This window comes from Physeter macrocephalus, chromosome 1 (assembly GCF_002837175.3).
Source record: "Physeter macrocephalus isolate SW-GA chromosome 1, ASM283717v5, whole genome shotgun sequence".
Lineage (NCBI taxonomy): Eukaryota > Metazoa > Chordata > Mammalia > Artiodactyla > Physeteridae > Physeter > Physeter macrocephalus.
The window spans coordinates 143514901-143538473 of record NC_041214.2 but is presented as its reverse complement, the minus strand read 5'-3'; the positions used below and the strand labels follow the sequence as shown (position 1 = coordinate 143538473).

At 37.4% G+C, this 23573-nt stretch overlaps 1 protein-coding gene across 1 annotated transcript in view; it reads left to right on the top strand.

Annotated features, from left to right (window-relative positions):
* CYYR1 (cysteine and tyrosine rich 1) overlaps positions 1-23573 on the top strand; it is a 121164-nt gene that overhangs the window by 26830 nt on the left and 70761 nt on the right.

Genomic DNA, 23573 nt, shown 5'->3' with positions numbered 1-23573 from the left:
AACAAATGCTAAAGGAACTTCTCTAGGCAGGAAACACAAGAGTAGGAAAAGATTTACAGTAACAAACCCAAAACAATTAAGAAAACGGTAATAGGAACATACATATCGATAACTACCTTAAATGTAAATGGATTAAATGTTCCAACCAAAAGACATCGACCAGCTGAATGGATACAAAAACAAGACCCGTATATATGCTGTCTACAAGAGACCCACTTCAGACCTAGGGACACATACAGACTGAGAGTTAGGGGATGGAAAAAGGTACTCCACGCAAATGGAAATCAAAAGAAAACTGGAGCAGCAATTCTAATATCAGACAAAATACATTTAAAATAAAGACCATTATCAGAGACAAAGAAGGACACAAGATAATGATCAAGGGATCAATCCAAGAAGATATAACAATTGTAAATATTTATGCACCCAACATAGGAGCACCACAATACATAAGACAAATGCTAACAGGCATAAAAGGGGAAACTGGGGCTTCCCTGGTGGTGCAGTGGTTGAGAGTCCGCCTGCCGATGCAGGGGACACAGGTTCATGCCCCGGTCCGGGAAGATCCCACATGCTGCGGAGCAGCTTGTCCCGTGAGCCATGCCCTGAGCCTGTGCATCCGGAGCCTGTGCTCTGCAACGGGAGAGGCCACAACAGTGAGAGGCTCGCGTAAAGCAAAAAAAAAAAAGGGAAAATCGACAGTAACACAGTCATAGTAGGGGTCTTTAACACCACACTTTCACCAATGGACAGATCAACCAAACTGAAAATCAATAAGGTAACACAAGCTTTAAATGACACGTTAAACAAGATGGACTTAATTGATATTTATAGGACATTCCAGCCAAACAAAACAGAATACATTTTCTTCTCAAGTACTCATGGAACATTCTCCAGGACAGATCATATTTTTGGTCACAAATCAGGCAAGTCTTGGTAAATTTAAGAAAATTGAAATTGCATCAAGTATCTTTTCCAACCACAATGCTATGAGACTAGATATCAATTAGAGGAAAAAATCTGTAAAAAATACATATACATGGAGGCTAAACAATACCCTACTAAATAACCAAGAGATCACTGAACAAATCGAAGAGGAAATCAAAAAATATGTAGAAACAAATGACAATGAAAACATGACGACCCAAAACCTATGGGATGCAGCAAAAGCAGTTCTAAGAGGGAAGTTTATAGCAATAAAATCCTACCTCAAGAAACAAGAAACATCTCAAATAAACAACCTAACGTTACACCTAAAGCAATTAGAGAAAGAAGAACAAAAAAACCCAAATTTATCAGAAGGAAAGAAAACATAAAGATCAGATCAGAAATAAATGAAAAGGAAATGAAGGAAATGATAGCAAAGATCAATAAATCTAAAAGCTGGTTCTTTGAGAAGATAAACAAAATTGATAAACCATTAGCCAGACTCATCAAGAAAAAAAGGGGGAAGACTCAAATCAATAGAATTAGATATGAAAAAGGAGAAGTAACAACTGACACTGAAGAAATACAAAGGATCATGAGAGATTACAACAAGCAACTATATGCCATTAAAATGGACAACCTGGAAGAAATGGACAAATTCTTAGAAGAGCACAACCTTACGAGACTTAACCAGGAAGAAATAGAAAATATAAACAGACCAATCACAAACACAGAAATTGAGACTGTGATTTAAAAACTTCCAACAAACAGAAGCCAAGGACCAGATGGCTTCACAGGCAAATTCTATCAAACATTTCGAGAAGAGCTAACACTTATCCTTCTCAAACTCTTCCAAACTATAGCAGAGGGAGGAACACTGCCAAAGAAAACTACAGGCCAATATCACTGATGAACATAGATGCAAAAATCCTCAACAGAATACTAGCAAACAGAATCCAACAGCACATTAAAAGGATCATACACCATGATCAAGTGGGGTTTATCCCAGGAATGCAAGAATTCTTCAATATATGCAAATAAATCAATGTGATAAACCATATTAACAAATTGTAGGAGAAAAACCATATGATCATTTCAATAGATGCAGAAAAAGCTTTCTACAAAATTCAACACCAATTTATGATAAAAACCCTTCAGAAAGTAGGCATAGAGGGAGCTTTCCTCAAAATAATAACGGCCATATATGACAAATCCAGAGCCAACATTGTTCTTAATGGTGAAAAACTGAAACCATTTCCTAAGATCAGGAACAAGACAAGGATGCCCATGCTCACCACTATTATTCAACATAGTTTTGGAAGTTTTAGCCATAGCAATCGGAGAAGAAAAAGAAATAGAAGGGATCCTAATCGGAACAGAAAAAGTAAAACTGTCGCTGTTTGCACATGACATGATACTATACATAGAGAATCCTAAAGACATAATCAGAAAATTACTAGAGCTAATCAATGAATTTGGTAAAGTAGCAGGAAACATAATTAAAGCACAGAAATCTCTTTCATTTCTATACACTAATGACGAAAAATCTGAAAGAGAAATTAAGGAAACACTCCCATTTACCATTGCAACAAAAAGAATAAAATACCTAGGAATAAACCTACCTAAGGAGATGAAAGACCTATATGTGGAAAATTATAAGACACTGATGAAAGAAATTAAAGATTATACAAACCGAGGGAGAGATATACCTTGTTCTTGGATTGGAAGAATCAACATTTCGAAAATAACTACACTACCCAAAGCAATCTACAGATTCCATGTAGTCCCTATCAAACTACCAATGTCATTTTTCACAGAACTAGCACAAAAAATTTCACAATTTGTATGGAAACACAAAAGACCCCAAATAGTCAAGGCAATCTTGAGAAAGAAAAACAGAGCCGGAGGAATCAGGCTTCCTGACTTCAGACTATACTACAAGGTACAGTAATCAAGACAGTATGGTACTGGCACAAAAACAGAAATATAGATCAATGGAACAGGATAGAAAGCACAGAGATAAACCCATGTACATATGGCCACCTTAGTTTTGATAAAGGATGTAAGAATATACAATGGAGAAAAGACCACTTCTTCAATAAGTGGTGCTGGGAAAACAGGACAGCTACATGTAAAAGAATGAAATTAGAACACTCCTTAACACCATATACAAAAATAAACTCAAAATGGATCAAAGACCTAAATGTAAAGCCAGACACTATAAAACTCTTATGGGAGAAAATATTTGCAAACGAATCAAAGGACAAAGGATTAATCTCCAAAATATATAAACAGCTCATGCAGCTCAATATTAAAAAAAAAAAAAACAACCCAATCCAAAAATGGGCAGAAGACCTAAATAGACGTTTCTCCAAAGAAGATATACAGATTGCCAACAAACACATGAAAGGATGCTCAGCATCACTAATCACCAGAGAAATGCAAATCAAAGTACAATGAGGTGTCACCTCACACTAGGCAGAATGGCCATCATCCTAAAATCTACAAACAATAAATGCTGGAGAGAGTGTGGAGAAAAGGGACCCTCTTGCTCTGTTGGTGGGAATGTAAATTGATACAGCCACTATGGAGAACAGTATGGAGGTTCCTCAAAAAACTAAAAATAGAACTACCATATGACCCAGCAATCTCACTACCCTGAAAAAACCATAATTCAAAAAGAGTCATGTACCAAAATGTTCATTGCAGCTCTATTTAAAATAGCCAGGAGATGGAAGCAATCTAAGTGTCCACTGACAGATGAATGGATAAAGAAGATGTGGCACATATATACAATGGAATATTACTCAGCCATATAAAGAAACGAAATTGCGTCATTTGTAGTTAGGTGGATGGACCTAGAGACTGTCATACAGAGTGAAGTAAGTCAGAAAGAGAAAAATAAATATTGTATGTATGCAATACTGTATGCTAACACATATATATGGACTCTAAAAAAAAAAAAGGTTCTGAAGAACCTAGGGGCAGGGCAGGAATAAAGGCACAGACATAGAATGACTTGAGGACACGGGTAGGGGGAAGGGTAAATTGGGACGAAGTGAGAGGCATGGACATATATATACTACCAAATGTAAAATAGATAGCTAGTGGGAAGCAGCCATATAGCGCAGGGAGATCATCTTGATGCCTTGTGACCACCTAAAGCAGTGGAATAGGGAGGGTGGAAGGGAGATGCAAGAGGGAGGAGATATGGGGTTGTATGTATATGTATAGCTGATTCACTTTGTTATAAAGCAGAAACTGACACACCATTGTAGAGCAATTATGCTCTAATAAAGGAGTTTAAAAAAACATAACTACCACAAATAATGAAAAAAAAAAAGGCAATTGTACAATGTTAATACAACATTTTTCCTCTATAAACACCAGGAATAATACAAGGTCAACTTCCAAAGTATTACATACAGGCAAATATTTGAATTTATATTTATCAAATAAATGGGGAAAACTCTTCCTTATGGTTTCAGTCTCAAGTAATTCCCATCCTCACATTAAGAAAATACATCTTCTTGCCCTTTGTCCGGTGAAATTAAACAGGAAACAACTCTCTGTGATTCTATTCCTAATTAATAGTTGTTTTAGCAATAGGAGGTGTAGAAGAACAACCAAGTTCACCAAATTGGTCTTGAGTTCCTCTTCTTTTATGCTGTGTAAACTTTATTCTTCTAATATCATTGAGCCTCTTTATTAATTTGTTAAGAGGGTATAAGAGTAACAACTTGACTATCTCCCAGAATTAGACTGAAGGGTATATTAGCACATAAAAGTACTTAGAAGAGCTTTGAAATATGTTCCTGACATTGGGCTTTGAAAACGTTTGGAGTCTGGGAAAAGAGGAAACAAATGGGGAGCAAAGTGACTTCTCCAAGGTCATTCAGACAACCTATGACTGAGCTGCAGAGTGCCCCTTCATGTGCAAGGCTCTTTTTCTGGTTCTCTGGGCCAAAACATGGGCATCTCTCCTCAGGAGAGCTTTCTCAGCCTTGAGTGAAATAAACAGCCTTCTTAATCAAATGTGATTGCAGCCTGATAACTGCAAAGGCAGCTAATTAAGTACTGTCTCCTGCTGCTCAGCCTTTCCTATAAGCATAATACAGCCAAAAAGGTCATGTGCCTTAAATAGCAAATCTGCCATGTTGCCCTAGGCTGACCTGTGAATTAGAGAAGCTGACTCAAAAACAGGGTAAACAAGTCTAAATAAAAATATATAAATCAGGTTTATGAAAAAATCATACATGTAATCCCAAAATCAGAGGGCAATGATTTTGCTTTACAAAAGGATTCATTGTAGAGTTCCAATTAAGTTCCTTTTAATAATTTATTTCATTCACAACTTTTCAGAAATATGTAGTGTGTATATGACTGGTTCATCTCTGTTGATGACATGTCAATAATTAATGCAGAAAAAGTATCCTAAGTGTTAGCCATTTCAGTGGAGTGATCCCAGTACGCTATAGATTTGAGCATGCCTTTGCATATAAAAGTTTAGAATTGCCCTGATTAGACTTTTTTTTAAATTGTTAATCAGCAGTTCTCTCAATATGTCAGTGTTTATGACTTACAAGAATGAAAAGGGGGATGAGTTTGCCTCCGATGATATTATACGTAACCAACCTTAGCAACAACGGCCAGACAAAGTGTTTTCAGTGCCAGCAGATAAATGCCAGATGGCATGCTGAATACAAAGTCATTGATCATAGCAAGGATCAGCTGAGGTCTATCAGTTCTAAAATGAGTTTCCTTTTACTCAGCTTGTTGGCTTTAAACAGCCAGCTTACTATACATGCTATGTGTTTCGCTTAGTGTTTTGCTGTAAACTTGTTTTTGTCTCATTACCTTTCATTGGGATGATTGGCTCCACTTCTGCATAAGACAGAGAGAGCACACTCCACTCTCTGCTCCCCACTGAATGCAGCTATAGAATTTGGATAGAATGCGTGGAACAGCTATTTCAGGTAGATGAAGAGCAATGTTATGCAGATTAAGGAACAAGACCAAAATTCAAAGTACTACCCAACTAGCTATGAGTTTACCAGTTTTTTCCCCTCTGTTTACTCCACTCTGGACCAAACACAGCCCAAAATACATAAGTAGGCGTCAGGACATGGGCAGAGAGAGATACAGGAAAATCTCTCTAGTTATGGCTAAATAAGCAAGATCTCTTCATGCTCAAAGACAGTGGGGGAAGTACCCCCAATAGTTTTCTTTGTTCTCTTGTGTGGCTCCTAAGTGACCTTTTGGTTGCCACAGTAGTGGCAGTGACACTGGCAGTAACAGGAGCTGACAGGAGCCTAGAACTCTGAGAATGGCGAACCTTCCTTTCTGATCAGAATGATGTAATACTTGGATAATGGGGTGAATCCCCATTGCTTTTTTTAAATCTTTGTCCTCCAACTATTCAACCCTGGAAATGAGCCCATTTGAGCAGAGTAAATAAAGCCCCTGTTTCTGACCAGAGAACCACAAAGGGTGGCCCCAGGGAACCAGATCTTCAAGACAGAATAACATAAGAAAGTGACCGCTAAAGTTGCTTGTGAACCCCCGGGCTCATCTCAAGTTGAACGTGCATGGATTTGACTCCAAACAGTACACCATAGAACTTAAGAATTGAATACAGCCTATACAACCACTCAAGTCCTAGATTGGCATTTGAGTGGTGTACGCATGGAACAGATCCAAACATGACTACAGAAGCTTTGAAAATGGAACCTGCATTGAAACCACAACCCACAGAAGTCTGATCGGAATTTGTGGTCTAAATTGAACCTGGCTGGTTGCCAGCTAAAACTACAATATCAAAATTCCCCATAGACTTAAACAAATCCCAAGGTCTCATAACATAATATTCAAAAAGTTCAATATATTGTCCAAAAATTACCCAGCATACAGTGAAACAAGGAAATCTCGACTCACAAAGGAAAACACAATCAGGCAACAAAGATGTTGGATTTATCTGATAGAGATTCAGAAGCAGCTCTTATGAAAATGACCCAGAAAGTAAGGGTGACCACTATTAGTGAAATTAATAGTGAAAAGACTGAATTAGAAAAAAGGAAATAGAAAATATCCAATCTGAACACCATTTTTCCAACAACAATTGCTCATTTCATATTTCTGTATCATTCTCTCGATATTTAATGTAACTCTTTCAATATTTCAAACCTTTTCATTATTATTATATTTGTTATAGTAATCTTTGATCAATGATCTTTGATGTTACTACTACGACTTACTGAAGGCTCAGATGATGGTTAGCATTTTTTAGCAATAAAATATTTTTTAATTAAGGTAGGTATATTTTAGACATAATGCTATTGCACTTAATAGACTACAGTATGGTGTGAATGTAACTTTTATATGCACTTTGAAACTGAAAAATCCATGTGACTTGCTTCATTGTGATATTCACATTATTGCAGTAGTCTGGAACCGAACCCAGTCTCTCTGAGGTATGCCTATAGTCAAAAGAAGGCAGATAAAGGGAAAGAATCAAAGGAATGAAAAACAGAGAAAATAAGCATAAATCACTAATAAAATGATGAATCTAAATCCAAACAGATCAATAATTACATTAATGGTCAAAACAACACCAACTGAAGGACGGAGAATGGATTTTTTTAACTGACAGAAATGTATCCTATCTACATGAAACTCACTTCAACTATAATGATATAATAGGTCAAAACTATGGGAGGAGGGGAAAATGGAGTTGGTCAAATGGTACAAAGTGTCAGTTATGTAAGATGAATAAATTCTGGGGAACTAATGTATAATAATGTGACTATAGTTAACAATACCATATGTGTAATTGAAATTTGCTAAGAGGGTAGATCCTACTTTTTCTCAAGACAGGCACAGGCACACACACACAAGAAAAAGGTAACTGTGAGGTGGTCAATATGTTAATTACCTTGATTGCAGTGATCTATTTCACTATATATGTATATAAAGTCATCAAGTTGTACACCTTAAAGGTAAACAATTTTTAATTGTCAATTATACCTTAATAAAGGTGGGGGCGGGGAACGGAGATGAGCTATTAAGCCAAGAAAAGAAAAACAAATAAAGGTTGAAAAAAGATTTACCATGCAAACATTAACCAAAAGTAAGAGTGGTTATATTAATATCAGACAAAGTAAAGTCCAGAACAGAGAGACCAGAGATAAAAAGTGATATTGCTTAATGAGAAAAGGGTCAATCAACCAAAAAGGCATAACAATCAAAAGGAGAGGTTCAAAGTTTTGATATTTGGTTTTGATAAGCAGCAAATAAAGAAACTAATTTTGTTTTTTGAAACTAACCTTCCAAGAGAAAAATAACAATATGTGTATGTTGACTTACATGTAGGATTAAATGAAATTATTTACATTTTCCTTTTCTTTTTCTTCATTTTTAATGTCATGTCAGTGAATTGCAGATAATAGCATGGAAGGTTAGATTTACTCTATTCTAATTCTAAACCAGCCTAGAACTTGACAATCCCTGGCATTTTTATGTGTAAACACCTCAACTAGGAAATGAGATCTTTAAGGAAATGGCCCACACATAATGCACCAAAAAGCCTTTGGAGTGATGGTAGAAATATTAATTTAACTTACAGCATGGAGAGTATGCCCTGTAGATGACATAGAATAAAGATCAAGACATGAGCAGCAGAAAATTGTGTTGATAATTAAATTTTGTGATGAAAATGGCTAAAATGATTAATTTCAACTTAGGTTTATTTAGAGAAATATATTGTTTCATGAAATGTGGAAGAGAATGTGGGAAAAGAAAAGAATGTAATATTAAACCCAAGACCCTTTCATCATTGGCAGGATTTCCCAACTATGTTCATACATTTTAAAAAATTCATTAAGCTTTTTAAAAGAATGGTCCTGGCTTTTTTCTTCTAATCTAAGTATTTATGAGAAGAGGGAGCTTACTCAGAACTGCAAGACCCCAAAATTCTTTCCTGTCTGGGTGCAGGAAGGAAGTAGTTCATATGGGAAAAGAGCTTATCCTCAAACAATTTATCCAAAGCCAGTAAAATCTGTCCTACTTTTTAGATTATGCTATTAGGAAGACTAACCTCCCAGGTGTTTCAATGAATCGATGGTCTGATTTAAAGATCTGCAAAATCTTGTAGTTTTTTCTTTCCTGTGCTGCATCATTTGTTTCAAATAACACTTTCAAGCTTATATTAGCATACAAGAAACAAAAACATATTTACTCATTTCCTAAATCACATTCAAGCTTTTAAATGTCTTGCGATTATGAACACTAGACAATTAGTTATATCTGCTCACTGGAAAGTAAAGTAGAGATTTCACAGCATTTAAATTACTTTAAATTAGTGGTTCCCAAACTTCAGTATGCATTTTAAGTACCTAGGAGTGCTTGCTAAAAATCCATTTTCTCGGAACCTGATCTAGAAATTCAGATTCAGTAGGTCCAAAATAGGGGCAGTAAACATATTTTTATTAGCCACCTCCCATTAGGAAATTATGGAACAGATGGCCCTTGGACCACACTGGTCTAAATAAACCATACCAAGGCTTCCCTGGTGGTGCAGTGGTTAAGAATCTGCCTGCCAACGCAGGGGACACAGGTTCGAGCCCTGGTCCAGGAAGATCCCACATGCCACAGAGCAACTAAACCCGTGAGTCACAACTACTGAGGCTGTGTGCCACGACTACTGAAGCCTGAGCACCTAGAGCCCATTCTCTGCAACAAGAGAAGCCCACGCACCACAATGAAGAGTAGCCCCTGCTCGCTGCAATTAGAGAAAGCCTGCGCGCAGCAACAAAGACCCAACGCAGCCAAAAAGAAATAAATAAATTTCAAAAAGAAAAAGAAAAAAAAAACCGTACCAAAAAACATTTCATTTTGGACTCCTATTATCTTGTTTAGTAATCAAATTAAGAGATATAACCTAACTGTGATTTCATGAACTATGACTTTTTCATACATACATAGACTTACATAAAGAGTTATTTCATATTACTATGGTGAATATATTCAGGAGCCTTGAAAATAAAATCCTATAAAGATTTATTTATGTTTGATCAAAGTAATTGGACATAGGAGGAGATCAATGAGTTCTCAGTGACCCCATGGAGAGTCAAATTTACAAAGCTTTTAGCACTGCCCAAAATAGGGTTGTAAAAGGGTGAGAACATTAGAGTCTGTCCCATAGGTGGCTACAAGGAGTAAATTTGTTAATACTTGGGAACCACTTTAGACCAGCAGCCGGTGCTCAGTAGTCATTAGCTACCGTCTATTCTTCTCCAATGTGTGTTTCCATTACATCAGTTATCTCATACGTGATAGGCAAATCAGGGATTGGTATTAGTGTAACGGGAAAGTTATGTTGGTTCAAGCATGATTTTTCCTTGGCAAAGAGAGTCAAAAAAAGTGAGACTAGAATGACAATCTTCAGCGGGTAAGGACAAGACCTTTAGTTTAAATCAGCAGTCCCAAACCTTTTTGGCACCAGAGACCAGCTTCGTGGAAGACAACTTTTCCAGGGACCGCTGGGGGACGGGGCGAGTGGGGGAGGGGAGCGGGCGGATAGGGGGCGAGGGTGGTTCAGATGGTAATGCGGGCTCTGGGAGCCATGGGGAGCATGAAGCTTTGCTCGCTTGCCCACCACTCACCTCCTGCTGTGCGGCTTGGCTCCTAACAGATTGGGGACCCCTGGTTTAAATGCTGCACAGGCGGGATCCTTTCTTGTACTATTTTAAGAAAAATAAAAATGAGTGCTCACATCTGGGGCTCCCTAACCCAAAAAATGCACCCTCAGCCTTACTCAGCTCTTGACTTCTGGCAGATGACATTTCCATCTGCATTGTCTCAGTGCTGGGAAGCTGGCATTTCCACTAGATTGTTTTTGTGCCTTTTTAATATCCTCTAAGGCAGCCTCAGGCCACAATGAGCTTCCTCCTGGAGTTGGGCAAGTTATTTCCTGAGTATCCATCCATTATTGCTGCTGGACTACTCTAAGCCCAGTAGAAGTTATTGTGACATTAATGAAGCTTTCTCTTCAGAGCTCTTATCTTGCAGGGGCCCCTACATTGTGTCTAAGAGCATGTACTCAAATGGTCATGCATTTTTGTAACACTTGCAAAGTACGATATTTTGACTACCTCTTTTAAGACCACAGTCTCTTTCCACTTCAGTTTTTTCATCATCAGGGGCTTTGGAATGGCTGCACCATTTGGGGGTTCCAGATGGGAGAAGTGGAATTGTGGATGCATTCAGTCTAAGTTTAGTATATATTTAGGTGATTCCTAGTCACTTCCATGTGTAGCTAAATTATTGCAAGTCATTCCACTATAGGAAGAGCTCCCCAAAATGATCAAATAACTCACTGCAGCAACTTGCCCAGTGCTCTTGCAGGAAGGGTCAAAGCTGGAAGTCCCGTGGCAACGTGAATGTGTAATTGAAGTGTATCTTACAACTATGCAGAATGGAAGTTTATGAGTAGTGATGGAGAAACAAAATTTGACATATAGGGGCCAGAAGAAAGTCTGTGGAAAATTCTTCCAAACACAGTATTACTACTTGTATGTGAAAGAAACCTAATAGAAGTTGTCGTAAATTTGATGAGTCCTAAATATTTACACAACATTATCACTAACAAGTTGGGAGGCTAAAGAAAATTTTTACACCAAGAATAACCCCAAGCAAATTTCAATTCCTACACTAGACTAAAGACTGCGTTATCTTTTTCTTCTCTGTTTGTTGCAAAGTTATTGTCATGTGAAGAAGAGCTGAAAGAATTTGCAGCCAAAAAATGTAGTAAAACATGGGAATTTACCCTGCTGAGCTGTATCAGGCAGTTAGGTAATCTAATGTATTTTCCTTAAAAAGGGTCCTCAAAATTATACAAGTGTCAGACTTCAGGAAACACTGATCCACCGCTGGCTTTGATTAGCAAGCTGCATAGATCTTAACTGGTCTCTCTCTGTTTTTTTTTGTTTGTTTGTTTGTTTTGCGGTACGCTGGCCTCTCACTGTTGTGACCTCTCCCGTTGCAGAGCACAGGCTCCAGACGCGCAGGCTCAGCGGCCATGGCTCACGGGCCTAGCTGCTCCGTGGCATGTGGGATCTTCCCGGACCGGGGAACGAACCCGTGCCCCCTGCATCGGCAGGCGGACTCTCAACCGCTGTGCCACCAGGGAAGCCCCATGTCATTTTATAAAGTATAATTTATCTTATTCTCGAAATATTCAAACCCATAAACATTCAAATCTCTGTAATATAAAAAATAGATTTTTGTTTTAATTATAAAAGTATCCTTTAAAATTTACTTAAATAATGTTAAGCAATTTCAATAAAATTATCTTTCCTTCTGACACTATCATTAATCAGTGTATCCTAAGCATCACCAGGGTACATCACAATGTGTACCCATCAAGAGTGTCATTAGACATGGACCATGACTACAAAAGAATTTATAAAATTTAGTTTTCTAAGTCAGAAAGGAGATTTATAAACATTGCATTCTTATGGTAGACATTTGGCTAATAAATCCTAAATAAGTCTTGATTTATAAATCCTTTTATTGTCCTTAGAATTCAAGTGACTGATTTATGAGTCAATATGCTAAAATCTATAATTTGATCAGGCACAAATCTTATTCTGTGATTTCTGTTTTGACATGTAATTCATAAATCCTGGCCAGTGTAGGCTTTTATTTTTCTAAGTGCTCTGTATTTAGCAGTGCATCTTATAAGTACATATTTTAGGATGTCGATAATTAAAAGTGATAATTTGCACATAATTCAGTTAAATAAAAACAGCAGCTAAGGAGAACTTTCCCTGAAGTCTACTGGGTGCATTGGTATAAAAGTGAGCTCTAAACTTATTGGTGATTTCAAAATATTTTAGCTTTAAAAACAGTAAAATATTATAACTAAAATTATCGTTGACTGTAACTGACACTGGTGTGTCAAAACCCACTAGCTGTCTTCTAATATCCAATCTCTTTTTTGCTGCAATAATGTAATTTCCATAGAGCACAATATCTGCCCAAGATAAACACTACATTTGGCAGCCTTCCTTGCAGCATGGCCATGTGACTAACTTACAGCCAATGGTATATGAGCAGAGGCAAGAGGCACAACCTCAGTACGTATACTCTGGTTGGGATGCAAAAGTAGCTCAGGTCCAGAAGGGAAAAGGAAAGAGTATGGCCTGTGACATGAGGGTACCATACTTTGAGCCCGGATGCACTTATGCCATGACAGATAGATGAGGGAGAAAACAACTTCTCATATTTTAAGACATTAATTTAAATCTCTGTTATAGCAGACAAATGTTCTTTCACTTTTCAACAAATTTTATTAAAAGTATTCTTTGTCAGCAACTCTGCTAATCATTGTGGACATAAAGGTAAATGTGATTCAATCCCTGCCTTTGTTAAATGTATACCTAAGCAGTCATGTGTTTCTTAACGCTTGAATACATAAGAATTGTTTTTAATTTTGTTTTCTGTTTGCTGCTATAATATAAAAATATAATCAGTGTTTATATATAAATCCTTATACAATCTTGCTAATTCACTTAGTACTCCTAGTAAATATTTTGTACATTAGTCAGGATTTTCTATGTAAAAAATTGTCTTCTGCAAATAGAGTTATGCTTCTCTCTGATCTGTATGCCTTCTATTTCTTTTTCTTACTTTGTTGCCCTGGAAATATTGAATATAAATTATTAGAGTAGACATCTTTGCCTTGTTCTAGAACTTAGGAGTAAAAATATTCCATTAAGTTATGATTAATGTAATTTTGTTTGTTGATCCTCTTTGTCAGATTGAGGAAATTCTGTACTGTTCCTAATAATTGGGTGTTGAATTTCATCAAATACTTTTTTGCATCTACTGAAATTATCATATGCTTAGTTCCCTTGTAATGTGAATTATATTGGTTGATTTTCAAATTTTACACCACCCTTGCAGTCCTGGAAGAAACCCTACTTAGTCATGATTTTTAAATTTTTTAAATATATTTCTGAATTTAATTTGGTAAGATTTTGTTATGGATTTTTGCGTCTATGTTCATGAGGGAACTTGGTCTGTAATTTTACTTCCTTGTAAATGTTTTTAGCTTTGTTCTCAGTTACACTAACTTCATACAACTGCCAAGGAAGTGCTCTTTCTTCCTCTGTTTTCTGAAAGAAAATGTGTGAAACTGATTTATTTCTTCTTTAAAAGCTGGATGGAATTCATCAGTGAAGCCTCCTGGGTCTGGAGTTCTATTTGGGGAAATATTTTTGATAATGATTTTAATTTTTAATAGGTATGGAACTATTTAGATTTTCTATTCCCACATATATATTTTTCAAAAACTTTTTTCGTTCCACCTAAGTCTTCGAACTTAATTTTATTAAGTTCATAATATTCCCTTATTGTCCTTTAATATTCTAAGATCTGTAGTGATAAACCCTCTTTTATTCCCAGTATTGGTAATTTGTATTCTGGTTCGTTCTTTCTTTATTTCTTTTTTAATCAGTCTACCTTATCTAGAGGTTTCTCAATTTTATTCCTAGTTTCAAAGAAGCAACTTTGGGCTTTGTTGATGTTCTCTATTTTTTGTTACCTAACTCACTGATATCTGGTCTTTGTTATTTCCTCCTGTTTATTTTATGTTTGCACTGCTCTTCTTTTCCTCTTAAGATGAAGCTTAGATCACTTAATGTTAGATCTTACTTCTTCTCTAATATAATCATTTAAAGATTATAAGTTTTCTTTTAAGCATTGTATAGTTGCATCCCACAAATGTTGCTATGAACTTTCATAATCATTGACATGAAAATTTGTTCTAATTTCCTTTATGATTTCTTTTTTGCTTCATCAATTATTTAGAAGTGTGTTTCTTAAATTTAAGATATTTGGAGTTTTACTCAATATCTTATTATTATTGATTTCTAATTTATTTCTGCTTTTGTCAAAGAACATACCTTGGGATATTTCAAATTTTGTACTTTAATGAGATTTGTTTGGCCCAGCATATGGCCTATTTGGTGAATGTACGTGTGTACTTGAAAAGAATGTGCCTTCTGAATTCCTTAGGTATAGTGTTCTATAAATGTCAAGTAGTCAAGGTGGTTGACAATGTTGTTCACTTGGTCTGTATCCTTACTGACTTTTTATGTAGTTGTTCTATTAATTGCAAAGAGAAGTTGTTAAAATTCCAACCATAACTGTGAATTTGTCTCTTCATATCTTTTTTTTTTAAATATTTTAAATTTATTTATTTATTTATTTATGGCTGTGTTGGGTCTTCGTTTCTGTGCGAGGGCTTTCTCTAGTTGTGGCAAGTGGGGGCCACTCTTTGCGGTGCGCGGGCCTCTCACTACCGTGGCCTCTCTTGTTGCGGAGCACAGGCTCCAGATGCACAGGCTCAGTAATTGTGGCTCACGGGCCCAGTTGCTCCGTGGCATGTGGGGTCTTCCCAGACCAGTGCTCGAACCTGTGTCCCCTGCATTGGCAGGCAGATTCTCAACCACTGCACAACCAGGGAAGCCCATCTTCATCTCTTTAATTCTGCCAACTTTTACCTCATGGATTTTGAAACTCTTTTTGTTCCTAAGTGCAGATGTTCTTCTGAATGTTAAGTCTTCTGATGAACTGACCTTTCAACATTATGAAAATATGTATATATTTTCTTCCCAGCCTTTAAGGGAGTCTTTGAATTCAGGATGCATCTAACTGAATTTTTGTATTTAAAGTACCTCGGATATACAAAGCATATAGTTCATGCCTTTTAAGCTATTCTGACAATCCTTGCCTTTTTATTGGAGTATTTAATTTCCATTTGATATAATTATTGATGTGGTTGGATTCAGGTCTATCGGCTTCCTCTTTGTTTTCTATTTGTCCCTTTTTTGTGTGTTCTTCTATCCCACCTCTCCTATCATTTTGAGTTCATTGAAATTACTTTTAGAATTCCACTTTAATTTATTGGCTTTTTCATTTACCTATTTGTATTATTTTGGTCGTGCTCTACAGATTACAATATACATCCTTAATTTTCAGTCTGTTGGAAGTTAATATAAAATGTAATAACTTTGCAATCTTTTAGAGTTTCTTTAAGTGCAATCTTATAGGTCTTTTACTCCCTGTAATTCATGCTATGGATTTCATGTTTACATATTACATGAGATTGTACATAAGATGCTATGCATGAATCATTTTCACTTTAAATGATCATAAATATTTTAAAGACATTAAAATCTGAATTTTCATCTGGAATCATTTCCCTTTGACTTAAAGAACTTCCTTTAGCTTTTGTTGTAAGGAAGGTCTGCTGGAGAATTATCTTTGTTTTTGTTCATCTGAAAATGCCTTTATTTCATCTTTATTCCTTGAAGTTATTTCTGCTCCAGAGAGAATTCTGGGTTGACAATTTGTTGTTTTCATTTGGCACTTTAAAAATATGTCATTGTATTCTGGCCTCCAGCGTTTCTGCTGAGATGTCACTGGTAACTTGTATTTTTGTTCCTGTATATATAAAGTGTCTTTTTTCTCTGGATACTTTCAAGATTATCTTTTGTTTTTCACATTTCCAAGGTGGGTTTTGTTTTTTGTTTTTCCTATTTATATTATGTAGGATTCTCTGAGTTTTTTGAATCTGTAAAATTTTTGAAAATTTTGCCCATTCTTTCCTCAACTGTTGGGTTTACCCAGTTCTGTCTCTCATTTTCTAGAACTCTATATGTATATGACCTTTTGATACAGTCCCACAAATCACTGAGAGTCTGTTATTTTTTTCCCTTTCTTTTTCTCTCTGTTCTCCACATTGTATAATTTCAATTGAAAAAAAAAATGAAAAAAAATTTTCCATTAAGTTGTCTTCAAGTCACTGACTCTTCTTTTACTTGCAATATGCTATTAAGCTCACCCAGTGAATTTTTTGTTTTGGATATTGTATTTTTTTATTTCTAGAATTTCCTTTTGGTTCTTTTTTCTTTTCTGGTTTTTTTTTAGTTACTATCTTTCTGCGGAGATTTTCTGTTTATCCATTCATTGCAAACATATTTCCTTTGTATCCTTGGGCATAGTTAAAATCCTTGTTAGCTAATTCTAGCATCTGGGTCATCTCAGGATCAATGTCTTTAATTGCCTTTCCTTTTGATTATGCATCCAGTAATCTGAGATATATCCTGAACATTGTGAAAAATACATGGTAGAACCTGGATTTTATTATTTCCTCGTGTTGATTTTTTTTTGTTTGTTTTATCAGGTAGTTAATGTGGCAAGACTCAAGTCGCAGTCCTTGTCACCTCTGCAATGGATAGTTGCTAAAATCTCTGTTCGGTTCTTTTAGCCTTATCTGACCTGCTGGGAGTTTGCCCCATGCATGTATAGTTCAGAAATGATCCTGAGATTTTCCCACAATTTATGTGCAAAATTTAATGTCTCCTTTCCTCCATCATTTCTCCTTTCCCTGATTTCCACCCTCACTTTCCATCTACTTTGATAGTCCTAAACTCTGTCTTCTGGTTCTTAAAACCAGTACACTACAAGGGTTTCTATCTAAGAGTTAGCTAATTTGCTTAATCTGATTGGGGTATGCCTTTGAACAAAAAGTCTTATCAACAGGAAACACCCAATCCCATTTCCTTCTTGCAAGTTTTGACTCTCTTCCAGTTTATGCCTGCTTTTGGTTTCTCTCCAGTGACTTCAGAGAGTTGCTTATTTTGGGTTTTTTTTTAACATCTTTATTGGAGTATAATTGCTTTACAATGTTGTGTTGGTTTCTGTTGTACAACAAAGTGAATCAGCTCTACGTATACATATATCCCCATATCCCCTCCCTCTTGCATCTCCCTCCCACCCTCCCTATCACACCCCTCTATGTGGTCACAAAGCATGGTGCTTTTTATATTTTGTCAAGAATTCATAGTTGTTTTCTGTGGTAAGGTTGGACCCATAGGAGATACTCTACTTTTACCGTTCTACTGCAAGAAGAAACTGCCCACTCCCTGGTTGTTGCCTTTGAGGAACTCACAGTCTAGTGTTCTAAGCAGAGAGATGAAAATCATCTAGGGAAAGTCTAAGAAAAGTTCTCAAAAGAAATGATTTTCTTAAAACACAAAAGAGATATCTTCCTTAAAGTGGCATTGCCTATAACCTTGTTTTCTCACTTTATATTAAATAAGAAATAAGGAGATATGCTATTATGAGAGGACAAAAAGATGTGAATCCCAGACATAATAAAATGCTCTTTATGAATGCATCAAAGTTTCTGATAAAACAGCATTGAATGCAAATGTCTGTTTCTTCGTGAAGCCCCACAAAGCAATGACAGTAAAGAAATTAAGAGAAGAAAAATAAAACCTCACAAGGACAAAGAGAAGATAGCAGACAACAAAAGTAACATTTTGAAATCTGGGAAATAGTCTAACTGCTGGCAACTGCTTATACTAGAGAAAGCAATGATCTGAGTGTGTTGCAGCAGAAAGCCAAAAAGCTAGTCATTTCCACACAAAACTATAGATATCTTCAGGAATTGGAGACAACTGGTGCTTGAAAGGCAGGTGTGCAAAAAAAAAAAAAAAAAAGACTGAAAATTGGAATGTGGACTGAACATCTTTAAAAGAGAAGGTAGATTTCCCATATCCCCTCTCCACCCATGCTTCATCAAGAGAAAACCTTGGGTCGATTTTGGAGAGGTTTTATCTACAGCCTCTGGATTTGGAGACAGCAAGCACAGTTGAGATTGGAGGGTGAGTTACTGTGCTGAAAACAGAGGGATTATGGGAAAATCTTCCCACTGCAGAGAGACTTGCTCTCCACCTGGCTCCCAAAAGGCCTGCAACCAGGCCCACATACTTGAGGCTGGAGATTGGCGAACTGCCTTCTGCAAAAGAATCGACCCACCCAAAAGTAAAGACCTACAGTAGGGATTCTTTAACCAGAGAGTCTATGAACATGAAAGAACAATAACTCATTTTTGTTTTCACTAACCTCTGAAAGTTAGCATTTCCATCATTTCTGAATGTGGGCAAGAAACCGTCATAGTATTAGCAGTATCTGTGACTTTGTCACTAACAGGAATCATAGATATGTTCTTGTCACATTACTCATTGCATATATCTTGAAAGAGTATTTACACTCATCGTTGTTTCAACAGTTATTAGACACAACTCTAAAGCTTATTACATGATCCATTAATAAGCACATATTACTGTATCACAGATTTAATTTTTAATATTTTGATATAATTGATTTCTTGCATTTAAAAACATTATTCTGAAACAGACTTCACCAGACTGCTACGGCACCAAAAAAGTTAAGAACCTCTAAACTATGGATACAGGCATTTGGAGATTTCCCCTAACCAAACGAATGATCCCATGATAGCAACCTTACAGTGAGACTCATGAAGTGATAAGCCACACTCATGTTTCTGAATAGGGTTTTTTTGGGACTCACTTTTAAATATGATTTGACAGTTAAGGAAGACCAGACATTTGAGGACAACCTCTACTATGAAAGGTAAAGACAGAACAAAACAAAATAGAATCAAATCAGAAACAAAGAGGGGAGAGAAACAAAGTGGTGAGAAAATGAACCCATGAAAGTAGAATCATAATTAAATCCTAAGAGAAATAAGAGACGGTATTATGTTCATAAAAGAAGACCAGGACACTACATACAAAGCAACAAGGAACACAAGGGACCTCTTAGAAATTCTATTAAGAGAACTTCAATAAAAAGCTCAACAGACATGCAGAAAATAATATGAAGGACGTTTCTGTTTTGCTTCTTCCAGGAAGTAGAGGAAAAAGTCAAAGAGATGGAAATGGTATTTTATCCGCCTTACCTATTATCCATTTACAAAACACCTTCTGATCTCCACTTCTGTACACTATCACTGCACTACAATGCCCTCACCCACACCCACCCACCCCTACAGTAGCACATGAGAGAAGGTGAGAAAATGGGTTGGTTGTAGGTAGGGCATCAGTAATTTGCTCTTTCCATAGGCTGCAATATCGGATCAACAAAGGTTCATCTCTGTAGTGATCATTACTGCTGCTCACCAAATACTTCTAAATTTCTACTTACCAGCCTCATGGTAGTAGGGTGCTCCCTCTACTGTAGTTTGAAGTTGAGCATTGCTCTCTGACTTGATTTGGCCAGTGAAATGTGCAACACTTCTGGACAGAAGCTTCCAGAGCTGGTTTACTATTTGGCCCATGTTCTTCTTTGTATTTCAGTGAAGCCTCTGCCAGTCTGGGTCACTGAGTGCAGATACAGGACAAATACCCCTTCCTGCCAACCTCATGTTGGATATAAAGCTTGAGCACTAGATAAACCTTGCTTGGACCAAGCACTGAGAGCTTGAGGTTGTTTGTATTGAGTATAAATTAGAATCTCTACTGTCTACCTCCCTGCATGGCTCTTTAAGTGTTCTGAGTTGTGAACCAAAGGGAAATGCCACAAAGAAGAATAGGATAAAGAAAGCTGAGTTGGACCCTTTAATAGTCTTGATCTTTTGCGTAAGTTACCTGGGTTGCAGTGGTTTTAAGTCACACACTGCATAGACCCATACCTGATTCCAGCACCACACAGCCACTGAGTCCCTGCACATGACATTCTTTCTACCTGATGAACTCTCCCTAGACCTTCTCCTATACTCTTCAATCAACTAATTAACTTGTGTTCACCTATCCCAATCCCCTCCAACATCATTTCCCATGAAAACTTTTCCAAACCCAGATGCCATGCAAGGTCCCCTGGCGTTATGCTCCTACACTTGTCCTTTTCCTTCACAGTGTTTACAAGGATCAGGGTTTACAGTTACAAATTCTTGGCACTTTTGCTTGACTTCATGAGTGCAGCATCTCTGTCTGGGCCTGGCAAAGAGTAGGTGCTCAATAAATATTTTTTGAATGAAGGAACACATGAAAACAGCATCCAGAAAGCTGAGAATAAGTCTGAAGAATACAGAAATTATGCGGTATTGGGGAAAATGCAGAAATAAAGGTCAAGGCTGGGATGAAAACAGAACCAGTTCAAGGCCTGTAATTTAGCGGTGCCCCGGTAACATCAAGAAGAAGATCCATTTCCATTCTGGTGTCTCAGGGCTGCTAGTGTTATAAAAATAGTGACTAAAAAATCAAAGGGAAAAAGTTATCATTTTCTTTCTACCTAAGTACTGAATTTTAAAAGCAAAGCTTCAGGCCCTTTGTAGTCACATTAGAGTGACTCCTGGCATGCTTTTCTAAAATGAAAACCTCTTGAGTATGGAGGAAATGGTGTTTAAAATGTACTAAGGTGACTTACACCGTCCCAAAAACGTCTTAAGCTCCTGCCATACCTGATTTTGAAATGTTGTAATTTGACATTGCCTTCCTTTGATAATATACACAATTTCTTCATTCATATAGACTATACCTATACCCATACCCATTTGTTAAAAGCATAATAAATCATCATACAGAAAAGCACGGCTTAATACTTGTAGGGATTTCAAGACTATATCACTTCTGTTTGTTTTTTTTTCCCATGTTTCTCTGGCAATTTAAGGCTTATGTGGCGAAGAAGACATACCAACTTACCAGTGGTCTATTGGATAGGCAAGTTGCCAATATCCTCCGGTGGAGATTTCTCAGAGTTCACTCGACTCCTGAACCTGATGGAGAAACTGAGGCAGCCCTTGGAGGGTGGGATCTGAGAGTGGCTACTGAATCACCATGGCATCATATGCAGAGAAAAGAACCCTCACAAAGCAGCCATTGTGTGTAAAACAAATGAAATTAGAGAGTCCCCTGGATTTTAGAAAGAACTGTAATAAAACCTGGTTGCAAACTCATTAACTTCACTCCACAGCCACTGAGTGAGGTACTAGTAAAAGTTTCTCACGTCTGCTCACCACCCACCCCCGCCCCGATCCAAATTAACAGAATGAGCAAAACTTCAACAGAACACTTCTTTGTAATAGCAAAATTATGCTGAGCTGAGATGCCTCCATTCCTCCTTTCACAGTCTCCCTCCTCCCTCTTTTAGCCATCACTTAGCAAAGAGCACACTTCAACTGTTTTATTCTTTTATCCAACATGACACCCACTCTGGGCCAGGCTGTCTCTGGGACCCCTGCTCTGGCAGGGACCACACCTCAGCTGTCGCATTGTCAGTAGACAAATTTCCAATGACTTACGGGAAACAAAAGGAACGAATGGAAGTAATAAAAGTACTAGGGGTAGGATGTGTTTCTATCACCGTTATTCTGTAAAATGGGAATAGTCTTATTTTCTTTGCCACTGTGTGGAATAAAATTAAATACGTAAGACCTATGCAAGCAGCTGGTACCTGAAAAGTTCCCAGAAGGAGACAGCACACTCAAACTGGAAAGGGAAGAGAGTTGAATAGAAGGACCTTCAATAAAGCTGCAACCAGGGACTGGAGAAACCAAGAAAAGATGGTGCAGTATTATGGACTGCCAAGAGCAGAGAGCTTCTATCATCCCCAACTGGAAAGGGACAAGGGGAGGGAGCAGTAACCAAAATCCAGAGAGAGTAGCTCCCATCAGAACTATGGCTGTCTATTGAAGGCAGCCAACTGGCAGCAACTGACTGGATGGGGAGCCAGAACATCATGCGTCCCATTCTCACTCTCCTCTCAGCCTCCAATCTCCCACATCAGGCTTCCATTGGCCAAACCCAGAGGTCAGAGGACACATTGATCTCTGATGCAGTCATTATGGGTCAGCCTTCCTGATTACTGAGCAAGATGGAGAAGGGTGGAGGGTGGGTCAGAGGGAAAAGAAGATAGTATCTAGCACATTGACACATGAGACTCAGTGTACGGTCACTGATGCTGGGGCTGAGACGTGAGAATCGTCGATTCACTCATTTAACATTAACCCTTTGTGAAGCCCTTATTATGTAAAGGGAGAACGCTAGCTCCTGAGAATACAAAGAAATAAGACATCACTTCTGCCTTGAAAGAGTTGTAATGGAGAGATCAGACATGTAAACAGGCAAAGGACAATAACTCATAGTGATATTAGTGAAATATTGACAGTGTCGTCTTCTAAGGTCATTATCGTGAGATTCTGGTTGACAAATTGCTTAAACTGAATTGAAACAAACACTGACAGAGTGCCAGAAATACTGGTGACGAGCTTACCACATGTGCTTGAGGCTCCAGGTGTGTGGTGCAATTAGAATCTGATCCTGAATTCATTAGAATCAACCTTAAAGCAAATACATCTGAGTATTAGAATCAACCTTAAAGCAAATACATCTGAGTCCTACATTCTTAACAAAAGCTTGTAGGCCTTCTGCCATGAAAGAATAAGTTGGCTGGCTATGTCATGTACACCAGTGCTGGCTGAAGTTCTCTTTTACAGGTCTTTTCACTCTCAGAACCTAGCACTGAACACAACACACACACACACACACACACACACACACACACCCTGCCACCACCACCACCAACAGCAATGGTAATACCAACAGCCTGGTCAATGCTTTGTGATAATGTGCTGCCTGTAGTGTGGCCAAAATAACGGGATACTCAACTTTTAGACACCAGTGAAATTTCTCTATTAAAAAAATGTAATTTTGGGCTTCCCTGGTGGCGCAGTGGTTGAGAGTCCGCCTGCCGATGCAGGGGACACGGGTTCG